At 38.1% G+C, this 13,143-nt stretch overlaps 1 long non-coding RNA gene across 1 annotated transcript; it reads left to right on the top strand.

Annotated features, from left to right (window-relative positions):
- The first annotated feature begins 4,542 nt into the window (after window positions 1–4,542).
- LOC113572565 (uncharacterized) lies at window positions 4,543–6,008 on the top strand. Its single transcript, XR_003410126.3, has 2 exons — window positions 4,543–4,856; window positions 5,599–6,008. It is a non-coding gene; the product is annotated as an uncharacterized LOC113572565 (long non-coding RNA).
- Window positions 6,009–13,143: the final 7,135 nt, after the last annotated feature.

Genomic DNA, 13,143 nt, shown 5'->3' on the forward strand with positions numbered 1-13,143 from the left:
TTACATTTATTTTTTATGTTTTAGATTTATTCTTTTGAGTCCACAATGCTGCCAGGCCTAGTAGTTAAAGCAGTAATGTCCTAGCATTGGATTCATTCCTGTTTGACATCCAGGGCACAGTGTAAAAGCAGATAAAGTCAGTGGGTGATGTATGGGTCACCTCAGAGAATTTGGCCTTGAGTTAGGAGTCGCCCGTTTGCCTCAGCTCCTACTGACAAGAGCAATCTTATCTAGGCTCCTGCTCCCTGCTGGCTGCCCTGTCAGCATAGAGAAGGCAGGGTGCTTTCCTGAACTGAGCAAGAGCCCTTAGACATCAAACTACGTCATGCCACTCTTCCAGGCTTCCTGGGTGTCCTGTGTCTTGTTTGACTGAGGTGTGCATTCCATTTACAGCCATAAAGGCATAAAGAGACGTTTCACTGCCCATGACCTTGGCCCAGCACAGCCAGGGGTGATATTAGCAGCCAGCAAATATGTCCATGTCAGCACTGACTCATGTCATTCGAATTAGACAAAGTACAATTTTGTCACAATCTGAACTACGCTTCCACATAACTCAAACTATCTGTGAGCAAACAGGCATGAAGCCAATGTGTTGTTATCATTACCTTATTTGTATTTCATTACTATCATCCATTTGTGGCTTTATTGCTGCTCTCGTATGTGGAGGATGTGCTCATAAATATGAATCTTTTCAAACGCTAAGCAAGGCTGTTCTGTCATTGTTGGCCTAAATATTTCTTTCATCTTTGAAAACATTTTTGTGCATCCCAGTGATAGACAGAAAGACTGAGTCACTGAACTGGCTAGACTGCTTTTAAAAAAAAGTCTGAATTAAAAAACTGACATCCAATAGGTTACAGTAATGATAAAGATACAAGTAGCACTTACACTTGAAGGCCAAAGTGAACATTTCACAACATAGGGCAGGGAATTTATTTTTAATCTGACATTTGTTTTACAAATGCTGTCGTTTTCCTGTTATATAAAAACTGTTCATGGTTATATGTTCAAATTGCAGGTCCCTATGGAATTTTGTGACTGGTAAAGATAATTATCCATCCATTCTTGTGTAAACCTGTAAAGAAATATAAGTAAGATTTATTTATAGAGTCAGGGATGTTCTGCCTACAGCTCAAGGTCGAGTGTGGGGTAAACCATGACAAGTTTATGAGTACTGTTGTCAACAGATTCAAGAGATATGAAGGTAGAAGCAGCATATGTGTAAATGATGTCAGCTGAATCAGTAAATACATGTCACCTGAACAGTTGTCTTTCTGCTTTTTATTGTGAAGGATGGTTTATTTTTAAATATGCTATTCTCATCTAGTTAGAATTCTTTAAATTATGCTTTGTGTAATCTATCCAGACACACAAAATATGTATTTGTACAAGGTCACATAATTGTTCCTTTCCAAATATTACAGTCAGTGTATTTAACAACAGAGAGATTAGCATATATTTCCTTTCTCACCACTGGGCCTTCACTTTGACTCTCTAAGAATATGTGAATATAATATAAGTATTTACATAGCTTCACTTTCACAGTCTCACTGAAGGCCCAAGAAACTAATTACTATGGTATCAGTAATTAGTCATAAAATATATTATATTCCATTAATCTTTTGGTTAGTGTTTTATGAGTAATTAATTTTCATGAATTTTCAACAAGAATTTTGTTGAATCCCACTTAGAAATTTTGAGCATTAAAGATTGATATGGTTTGAATGGTTTGAATGGTACAGTTATGGTCAAATCTCAAAGATAGTCTAAGAAGATTAAATGTTTACCTTAAACTTGTTTTGGCTCAGGCTGCATTACTTTAAGAAGAACATAAGCTTGGTGAGTCCTGTTTTAATTTCCCTTATATATTGGTTCCCTTACATAATGTATAGATAAATGTATAGATAAATCTGACCAGTTTGAAAACTACAGTCTGTAATATATGCTCCTATAAGATATGTATATTTAATAAAGTAATTGGTAAGTGCATTACAGTTTTTTACAATCGTTTTCACACTTAATGTCTCAATACCATGTCTACTTTTTCAAAACCCTTAATACATTCACCATATAAACAGAGTATGTGATCTACACTGTGAACTAGTAAACTGTCTTTTGCATTGACTTGATAAAAAAGGCATTCAATCACCACTCCTTTGAAAATTCCTGAATACCTCTCTCAGACAGCGTTCACCACCAGCAAAAGTCTGATTAAAAAGTCTGTCAAATTACAGAAATATGTTGTATTTTGACAGACAAATGAAAATATACACTTTAAGTTGAATAACTTAAAACAGACTATTCTGATTGTAGCAGAAAGTCTATTGTTTATTCAGATTTTTTTGTTGTTGTTTGCAGCCGTTGCGATCGAAACAAAAGTGGTCAAACTTGCATTGAAATGTGCATATATATATATATATATATATATATATATATATATATATATATATATATATATATATATATATATATAGATGTAGGAAAATATAGATGTAGTTGTCATTGAAGATATTTTCCACTAACACTGCAGCACATGTACTGCTGAAATGCCTGGCTGCCATTTCAGCTAATGACTTACCCAGGTGTGTTTGTTTGTGCCCTGTTACCATACATTCAGTGTGATGTTGATGAAAATGTATGGCCAAATGCAGTGGACAGGATGGATGGACCGGGCCTACGGCAGACTTCTGATACTGATAGGCAAGAAAATGTGTGAATTACTGTATATAAAGAAAATATTGATTTAGTATTATTCTATTTGTATTTGATTTTGATTGTTTATATTTTTTTCTTTTCTGAACTGCAGTGTATTGCATTGTGAGAACATATGGCAAAATACAGTAAACCCCCTGAAGAATACAGTAAATATTGCTATTCTATGGATACAAACACAGAGGAAAGGAAAACACATAGTATATGTATTTTGAAATGTTGCAGGTTGTTTGTGTTTTGAAGTTAATTGTACATTGAGTGACAAAGCAGGCTTGTTGGAAAAAAAAAATGTTATATTTATGGCAGCATAGGTCACTTTTGGTTAAATATGAAGTGTTTTGGTGGTTGAAGTGCATTTTGCACCAAAGGTTAACTGATGAGCTGAGGTGTATGTTTCAAAAGCACACTGTGTGAAGAGTTTTGAAGCCATGGTATAGAGACAAGTTTGAGAATGATTGTAAAAACTGTAATAAGCCTCAGTTATAACAAAACTCTTGTTTGTTTGTTTTTTTCTAAAGAGATACACACATTGGTAAAATCAAAATCAAAATAAGAACAAATTAAGAATAATTTTACAACTGTAGGTAAAAAATATATATATTATATACTGTCCCCCAAAAGAAGGGATTTCCTCAGGGAAATTCATAAATGTATCATAATTTGCATTGGTTGCCTGCTTTTATTCTCAAAACAAATACATCCAAAATGAAATGGTGCTGGTGTATTTACCAGTAAAATCTAAGACCATGTATCACAGTCACCTCAGTGTGGACAGCTCCATGTAACACCAAAATAAGTAAAAACACATTCATCAAACTCCTTTACTACCTTTTGCTCAATAAAGAGCCTGAGCTCATGACCAAGAATTTAACTCATGAATTTTTCAAGGATTCTTGCCTACCACACTTCATCAGGCTTCTGCATATGTGGTTGGTGATTTGACCATAACTATGTTACTTTTTCGGACTGTATGCGCTGTGTGAAGCACATAAACTAAACTGAAAGTTTGCATTTGTTTATGCTTCTGAAGTGTTTTGTAAAAACATAAGGAAAAATATCTGATGCGCACTTAATAAGAGCCTTTAATAACAATGCACCTACAGCATGGTATCCTTGACAGATTTATGCTAGCAAATTATTATTATTATTATTTATTTATTTATTTATTTTTATTATTATTTTTTTTTTTTTGTGAAGTTAAAGTTCAGTCTATATAAATTAAAGTAAGATCTCAGAAACTGGACCTTGTGCTGTGGTTTTCTACTGCAAAATCTTCTGCAGCTGGACTGTTGAAATAAAATGTCTCACAGAGAGAAACTGCTTGCTAAGAGGAGGAGCTCACACTCACTTGAATTCTTTACAAACATTTTGTATAGAATTCTGTCTCATAAAAAGACCTATTTCCACCTTTCAAACCATATTATTTCACGACTCATTATAGACAACAAACAGATAAACATATCATATAGAGAGACATTTCTTGCCTGAGGTTCCATTCTTAAAATAATTGTTTTCATTTAACTTGGAGACAGAGCCATCTTCATTCTTTTGATGATAGTCCTTCAGAGCGAGAAAAGTGATGGGAAAATGAAAAAACAGGTCCAGAAAAGAAAATACATTTTTAATAATAAATGAGGAGAAACGTGGAAGACACACACACCTACAAGTCCACCCCCCCTCCCCACACTCACACACACAACACGCACTCATACTGCAACCTTCTCTGTGAGGCTCCATTCAGGCCACTGTAACTCTGCTTAATTAAATTAGTCAGGGTTTATGAGCTGCCCTCGACCCGACTGAAAAAGACCCTCCATAAACATGGATGCCGCCTCTTTCATCTGACTGCTCACTGGAATAATCTTGCCATGGGCTTTAGCACAAATCCTAAGTACAGAGTCTCCTGCCTGTCTTTCATTTAGCCCTCGAAAGGCCAAGCTGAAAGTCAGAAGTTGATGGCAACTTGTACAGCCCTGCAGCAAAAGAACTGTACATACTTCTCTCACCCTTTTTCCTACAGAGATCAGAGTGGAAGTGTTTTGTCCACTACTGGGCCATGGAGGGAGCTCTGGGGCAGACTTCCTGTTGTTGTTCCCTGGTACGGAGCACTCTCACTGGCATGGGGAAAACGACCTGCACTGGTATCGTTTGGTTTTCTGCTTTAGTTTTTATCACTCCACCTTCTTCCTCAAGTTGTTGTTGTAGTGGACACCACGAGACATCTCTTCAGCTGGTGTATTTAGAGCTGCTGTTCAGCTTCTGACTTTATTTTCAGAAGCTGGAAGTGAGGATTTAGTTACTTCTGGTTGTGGTGTGTTTTTCCCCATGTCTATAAATAATACTTTTAAGCCTGGACAGAGACTTACACTACAGTCCCCAGAGAACGGGCATCTGTTCCAGAGCTCAAGTGAAACTGTTAAATGTGAATAATTTTTTTTTTCATATTATTTTTCATCCGGTGTGCGTGTGTGTGTGTGTGTGTGTGTGTGTGTGTGTGCGCATCTGTGTGCGCGCGTGTGTGTGTGCATTCGTGCGTGCGTGTTTGTGTTTGTGTGTGTAGGTGTATGCATGCATGAGTGTGCATGTATGCTTTCTGTTTTTGAACAGTAATGTCTAGACATCATGGCACTCAGTAAACCATAAATTAGACTGAACAGGTAGACTACACCCAATAAATTCTTAAGAAATCATTGACTAAATGCAGTCAATACCTGTACTGGTTTTTTCTGGGCTATTACTGTTTTTATAGGCCTATTACTTTATCTTTTCTCAAGTATGTCAGGGCAAAGCAAGGAAATTCACTCTGCAATAAAGGTCTTAGATAAGAACACAAATTTTTGAAGAGTTGTAATCAACCATAAAGGAACTATATCCTGTTTTTAGGTCAATGCATCAGAGAGCTTCTGGGTCAGCTGGCAGTGGAGGAACCATCCGAAAATGAAATCCAGAAGGAGCTGTGAAGTCCCTGAGTTTTAGTATTCTTCAAAGGTCATTTGAGCTTTGCTTTCTCTGTGACAGGAGAAAAAAGAGAACGAAAGAGACTGACCATCCATCACTGCCTTTATTCCTCTGTCCAAACCAGAGCAAACATGTCTGTTAACAGAGAGCCAAGTGCTGACCAACATTGCTTTGGCCTGTCGCCCTGTCGATTCTAAAGATCACACAGGTGACGCTCTGACTCTGATGTTTGCACAAAGAGGACAGGTTATGTGCTTTGTTGGTTTTTATCCTCATGTCAGTAATGGAATAGGAATAGGATCATGTGATGGGAAATAAAATATCCCAGTCTTGAATTACCTTGAATTTTCTGTTTGAAATTACATCAAATTCCTTCATCAGTTGACTGATAGTGAAACAGGTGCCTGTAATGTCAGATCTCATGCAGTGTTTATAGCGAGATGCAAACAGCCATGGAAAGTGTGCAAGAATGTCTGTCTCAAAAAATGGGCTCGAATAATAGATTTAATAGATGATGAGAAAGAAAAATGTAACTGGAGTAAAAAGAGAGAAAGCAGTGGTGCTGATAATGTTGCTTCAGCGGGCTAGTATCTCGGTGAAACTTAGTTTCTGGTTTCCATGAGATGGGCTCAAGAGTTCTCCATCGTGCTGGAGTTTGATTTGGGGCTGTTGTTAATTTGCCTGCCATATCACTCTCTCTTTCTCGCTTTTTCTTATAACGAGTGCACTTCTCTATTTGCCATTGCCAAGACACTCCACAAGTTGGTAGTATTTTTGTTCCTCTGGTAGCCAACCCCACGTTCTTCTACTCTATGAGAAGGGAGTGTGGTTTCATATATCTGCTCTGTATTCAGGGACATTCATCTTTTTCCCCAGCTGGGCTGCTGTAACACCTCTACCCCCCACCCCCACCACCAAATCCTGCGCTGTACGACATGAATGATATTACTACCCTGGGCTCAACCATAATTAGAGCTCGTTATCAACCCAGCCCACCGATAAGATAAGGTCACGGAAAGGAATGCCTTCGTCATTCTGACCTGCGTGTGAGGTTTTCAGGTTTCTCTTATGCTGTCTGATAAACGGCTCTTCACGCACTTTCACTGCACTCTCTTTGCTGCTTCCAAAAGAGGGCAGCATTTTGGTGGCTCAAGATATTTCCATCTCCTTTTCAGAAGATATTGATAAAAATATATTGTGTGTCATTGTTAACATGTAAGCCATATTCTCTTGATCCTCACATATCACTCTTGCATATGAGAAATAATATTCATTTAGCTATGAGGATGAAGTTAGATGCTTGGCGACTGCTGTCTTTGTTCAGGACCTCCCCCCCTGTCATTTGCACATAATGACCCCAGTTTACTGAGTTCCTTTCCAAGCTGAGTTAGAATTGCATATACTTCACTGGCCATAGACCATCCTGGAAGCCTTCATGCACCAATAGCAAAACTTGGTGCCAGTATTAATATTTCCATGTCAAAAGCTAAGATAGATCTCGTATGTTGCCTTTTAATCATTCAAGGACAAATGTGGACATTCATAGATTGATTTCAATACCATAATTAGTCATTAATTCAGACTAGCACATATGTGAGAGGGTAAAATACCTCCCTTTTTTGGACAGGTAAAAAGATCATGATCACAGAATCTCTACCAAATCCAAATCCTGATCTTTCAAAATCAGAATAGGTAGCCAATATTCTTTTTGATGGTTTTTTTCACAGGTAATTGTTATGTTTGCTTGATTATTGATTTTTCTTAGCTTGTACATGAATACTCATGACAGGAGTTCATTGAAAATATTAATTTTGTTTGAAGGTTTCCTACACTATTCTTGCACTCTGCCAACACATATACACTAAGAAGATGAAAATGTAGTCAGGCAGGTTAGTTGGCTGTGCTTTATTTTTTCATTGTGCCTATGGAATATTCTCACTGTAGCATGCTGTCACAGGGCCAAAAAAACATGCCTACATTTTGAGCTTGTCATGGTGATTAGTTCCATTTACACTTGTTGTTCTTTCTGTACAGGAGCTATTGGTGCAAGTATTATGTGCTACACTTTAAAGTGAATATAAGAAAGTGTGCTTTTTAGAGCTTTCCTTTAGAGCTTTAGCTGTATTTATGGTGACATGTTTACAGTGTGTGTGTGTGTGTGTGTGTGTGTGTGTGTGTGTGTTCATGCATGGGTGTCCCCTTATATCTTGTTTTCCTGTCTTTCAGTGTATTTATCTGTGGTCATGATGTGTTTAGTTAGACCAATTCATCTCTCTAATTACACAATTCCAAGACACATGTTATGATACAGGGAGGAAAATTAATTTTCTTTTACTTTAAAGGCTTGCTGTATGACTTTGGCAGCTATGTTTCAAATGCCGATGGGAATTTTAGCTCGACTGTTTATGGATCAGATTTTAACAACCAAGTGATTTCTTTCCTCTGTTTGAGTCTGACACACTGGCTTGTTTTCTTTCAAAAGTGAGCAGTTGATGGTGCCCTGAGTGGTAACATCTGAGCTGTGGCTTCACAGCCGCAGAGAGACATTGCTGGTTTCTGTTAGATGTAACTGTTTGCTCTGTTCTGCAAGGTCTGTGTCTCTCTGTCTGTGACATAGGCAAGGGTGTGGTGCCACTTTGTGACAGAGAGAGATGTATTTGCAGAGTAAATGCTTCCTCTGTGTGTGTCTGTGTGTCTGTGTGTCTGTGTGTCTGTGTGTCTGTGTATATGTATGGGAGGGGGTGCTAACAGCCCACATACAGAACTTTTTCTACCAGCTCCCAACTCAAATATCTTATTTGAACAATGTAGTGCCAACTAGATTCAGTAGGATTGTCCACATCACAAAAACTATCATAGGTTGTCTATCATAGGAACCCCTGTCTCCTGAGAATAACAATTTTGGTTAAAAATCTTTAGCCAGTTATCTTTGTCTATCTCCTACCTGTCACACTTCACAGGGTTGATTAAAATATTCCTGATAGTTAATAAAATGAGGCTTCTTACTTCATTTGTAAGGCAAAGCAGATGTCACCTATTAGAGTAGAGCAAAATGGATGGTTTCTCTACCATATCCACTGAATGCTGTACCTTCTATGATATAAAGGATGTGCCACTTAATTGTGGTGTGTCTTTTACCTCAGAAGCTCAGCAAAACCCAACTTTTCCTTTCTAGGGCATCTCCCTTCACAGCCCTCAGTGAAAGGGAGAAGAAAACATTTTCCCTGTGGTGATTTGTTCAGATCAGATATGCTGGTCTTTGGTCACTCACTTCTTAAAAGGCAATAGTAATTCCTCAGGGAGGACTTAGAGCCTGCTTGACCCCTGAAAACTGTCTGAACTGAAAACTCAGAATCTAGTCACATGCTCATCCTGTGCTCAGAGCATCTGTGCTTCTGTGTAGCAAGAGCATAGAACACTGTATGCTTCATGCTTATGCATACGCCACATGTCTGAAAAGATTTGTGCCAAACAGATTAAAGTTTATATTGGTCATTTGTACCTGTGTGGATAAAACTATCCCATGCTGGTCTTTGTGTAATGGTAACCTGTAAATTAATGAATTCCATTTATCATTTGAAATATCCAGATTAAAATGTTTTTGTGGACTCCAAATGACTTATCTAAAATTTGTTTTGAACTCACAAATTTTAAAGGTATTGAGCCCAGCCGAGTACTTCAGTATAGCATGGTACACAACCGCCTTCTCTGTTCTGTATGAAAAAAATATAGAGATGGCTGTTTGTGATTAACAGGAGCATGGGTCACCTCAGGAGTTGATTGTTGTTATTCAAACCATGACCCTCCACACTCACACACATACGGACACATACTTTTGTCATCAAGACATGGGGTGAGATGAAAGAATTTAATCTGTGTGATCGGAACAGACGGGGAGAAAGGGGAGGGGTAATATAGGTCACACTGTGAGTGGAAAACATGGAGAAAACCAAAAACACGCAAGCTTGTGGAGATCACAGTGAGACACTGGGCCCTAGAAGCCAAAACACATAAAAGATCCCATTGGCAAAAAAGGGTTGTTTACATCCTTCGTTTGGATAGGTTTTGGACCAAGAAAGCACAGCTACCAGCCAGCGCTGTTTGCACTCCATGGCTGGTGCAGGTTTCTTGTCGACCTGAGTACAGCCCAAGCACATGACCATTGGGCAATGAGGTATGGAAAATGAAAGTTTTACTCAACCACATAAAAAAATCATTCAGATTAATAACAACACAAAACAGATGAGAGGTTGGATTTCCAAAATAAGACAGACAGTTGCAAATGTTCTTTTCCCAGTGGGGAAGCCAAATATGAGGTCATGTTTGGTTCTGTTCAAAAATGTCTATTAATAGGGTCAGCTGTAAACATTTTGCGACTTTACAATCGCTCTTTTCCCGTTATCTGCCATGTTGTTAATTTAGTCACCTCCTAATTTACTCTGGGAAATGTGGTGTTATTTTGATGGAGTTCAGGGAAAATTGGTCAGGCTGCTTTTCAGTATTGTGTGAAGAGATATGCTATTATGCTTTTGCCCCAAATAAAGGAGCAGCTTTCCTGTACTGGTACATGATTCCCTGGAACTGCCTGAGTACTCTAATGAAGTAACTGAGAATAAGATGGCAAATCTGTATGAAGCAGCACACATTTCCCCATCCCATTTGTGAAGTCATATCTGGCAGGATGTGTTCCGGTTGGTTTGTTATGTTGTGTGATGAGGTCATCCCCTTTCAGAAGCGTAGGAAGGTGCCTCACTTGGCCCTAACACAGAGGTGGGAAACTGAGCTGTTGCCTTGTCCAACCAGTAGAGGTCCAGATGAGCTGGTCATGGTGTCACTTCTCTCTGTACACAACTGTCCTTGGGAATGTTTTCCCAAAAGTGCCAGAGAATGAAGATTATCATAAGAAGCTAGAGTGAATATAGCTTTGAACAGTTTTTTTTTAATAGTCTTAACAGTGGGATGCTTTTGGGAAACTGGCCCCTGGTGTGTATTCTCTCGGCATCCGTTGTGTTTTGAAGTATGTATTAAAGGCATTTTTGTGCATTTGATCCTAGTTCAGACATCTGTTATGATCATTAGCCAGTGCTCATTGATGTGTGTAAAGCGTAGACATAATGGTTACCATCTGAATGTTCCTGGACATTACTACCTGCTACCCTCAGCATGAGAGGCTGGGTTTCCACCAAGTAAGCCTAATGCAGAGTATTGATCCACCCTTCAAAGCAGAGATGAAATTCGGTTGGTTTTCACTTAAGTCAGTTTCAGCAGACAAAATGTTACCTCCTTTTTTAAAGCTGTTTGCATGTCTATTAGTCATCATGCTCAGTTTATAACTCTGGTCAAAATAAGAAATGTTAGCCAAGAACTTTCTGAACTTCAAACTCCTGAAAAAAATATGGTTGGTACCATTACATTTTAAGTGGTATCTCCAATTGCTTGGATTAAACAGAGAATGGTAAAAGAACTGATCAAAGCCCTGCATAATTTAAAGTTCCCGTCTGACAAGGCAATAACTAATCCTATATCACCTCATTACTTCACAACGTTTAGAGTGAACATACTGGCAACAATTTTTCAGTATATAAAACAGATAATGGTCGTCATATGAGCTGTCTTTTTTTAATTGAATTTCTAATTACATTTTACTTTTTTTTTTTTTTTTAAATGTTATGAAGTGTTAAATGGTTTGTAACAAGAAACACAAAGATGCATTCAATTTAGTTTAAATAAAACACTTTTTAAAATGTTTTCCATACTTTAAAATAATTGTGGATATTTTATCTATTTAATGTTTTTAGAATTCCTCCCGAAAGTAGTGTATGTCACATGTAACCCACTACCGAATCGTTTAGGGACTGTGAGATGAATTGCTAGGTTTTCAGACTGGTTAATAAGGCTGTACAGTACATGGTCATCAATGTTGTTCCTTGTTATTGTTGTTATAGTACTCAAAATTGAAGCAACTTCTGATTGTGAGTTTTTGGATCAATTCTACATATTTGCAATTTACAGTCTAACCATATTTAGGAACTCACATTTTGTTTACTGATAACAGATGGAACGGACGCCGAAGAAAGTAATAGGAGCTGAGCTGAAATTGACTAGTGATGAATGGGGTAGACGTTAGCTGACAAACTGAGCATAGGGACAAATGGGTTACAGGCTGTAATTGTACACCTATAAATTGCACCTATGTGGTAAGCTTAATAAAGTGGTCATTAAGTGTATAGGTACATTGCAGTTTCTAATAAAGTGATGAGTGTTCATAGCCTAAAGTAGGTGTATAGTTTCAACGCATTTTAAAATAACTAACCTAATGTTTAAAAATCCACGTTCTCGCTTTAAAGTGACAGAACGTTTTACTTGAACACTCTTTCCAACATTAATTTTCGCACAGGTTATTTTTCATGTTGGCATCTAAGTAACTGTGGTGCCGATTTTTCATTGAGTTGAAAAGGAACAGCTGCATCCACTACGTCTGTGTTCTCTTAGAACTTCAGCTCGTAGAGGTGCGGCGTACAGATCGAGTTGTTCAGTTACCAGTGCGGGCTGCTCGTACCTATAACTGAAACATTTTTAGCCAGCTATACGTGGCGGCTGCGAGGTTCGTGTAAACTCTCCAACAGATAAAGATGTCGTTCGATGAATAGATGTGTGGCAACTGTACTTGGCCTCTCCATCCTAGTCCCCAATGTATATCGCTTGGTTGTGTTACACTGTAGGAAACTGAAGCGAGTTTGCATAGAACTAAACAGATTCGATTACTGGAGTATACTGCTTGAATCAAGCTGCTGCATTGTAACTTATATTTTCGGTTGATTTTCACGTTACTGCGAATTGCGATTCATGCAATGCTAGCTTTTGTTTCATCATACCAGAGATGCCCTAGGTTCAGGGGGCTGTTTTTTTAAACCGAGAGGCCGGGTTTTAACGTATCCGATATAGCGCTTTTTCTCTGTCAACCATCGTTGTTTTTGCAAGCATCAGCAAAAAAATCTAAATCTGACCAATGGTACCAACTCGGGGCTGTGCTTTACGAAAAGAACACCCTGTACCGATATAAGTTTACTCGGTCCTGATATGCAGTGAAAGCCGATCTTAGTGGCTAAAATAAGTGGTGTGTTTTTCTTCATGTTTGCCTGATTGGACAAACCGAATGCCAGTATCTTATCGTTTTTTTTTTTTTCCTTCATGGGACGTGTCCTTGTTTTTCTCAATTGAAGTAGGGTATGGAAGGTTTTCGCAGTCTGAAAGTTGATTGAGAATGAAAATCTAGTTTGTTGAGGTCTCGATGGGATAAACAAACGATGCCTATGTCTAATTATCAAATACGATTTGTTAAATCCAAGACACCGTAGATGAATGTTTTTTTCAACATTCGGCTATACCGTGTTACGTGACTTTCCAAGTGGTCACAGACTATATCCTGTAAGAAATTACGGGCGCCCTTTGACGATACCCAACTACTTT

The sequence above is a fragment of the Electrophorus electricus genome, chromosome 11 (genome assembly GCF_041902795.1).
Source record: "Electrophorus electricus isolate QZ-2024a chromosome 11, ASM4190279v1, whole genome shotgun sequence".
NCBI classification, from domain to species: domain Eukaryota; kingdom Metazoa; phylum Chordata; class Actinopteri; order Gymnotiformes; family Gymnotidae; genus Electrophorus; species Electrophorus electricus.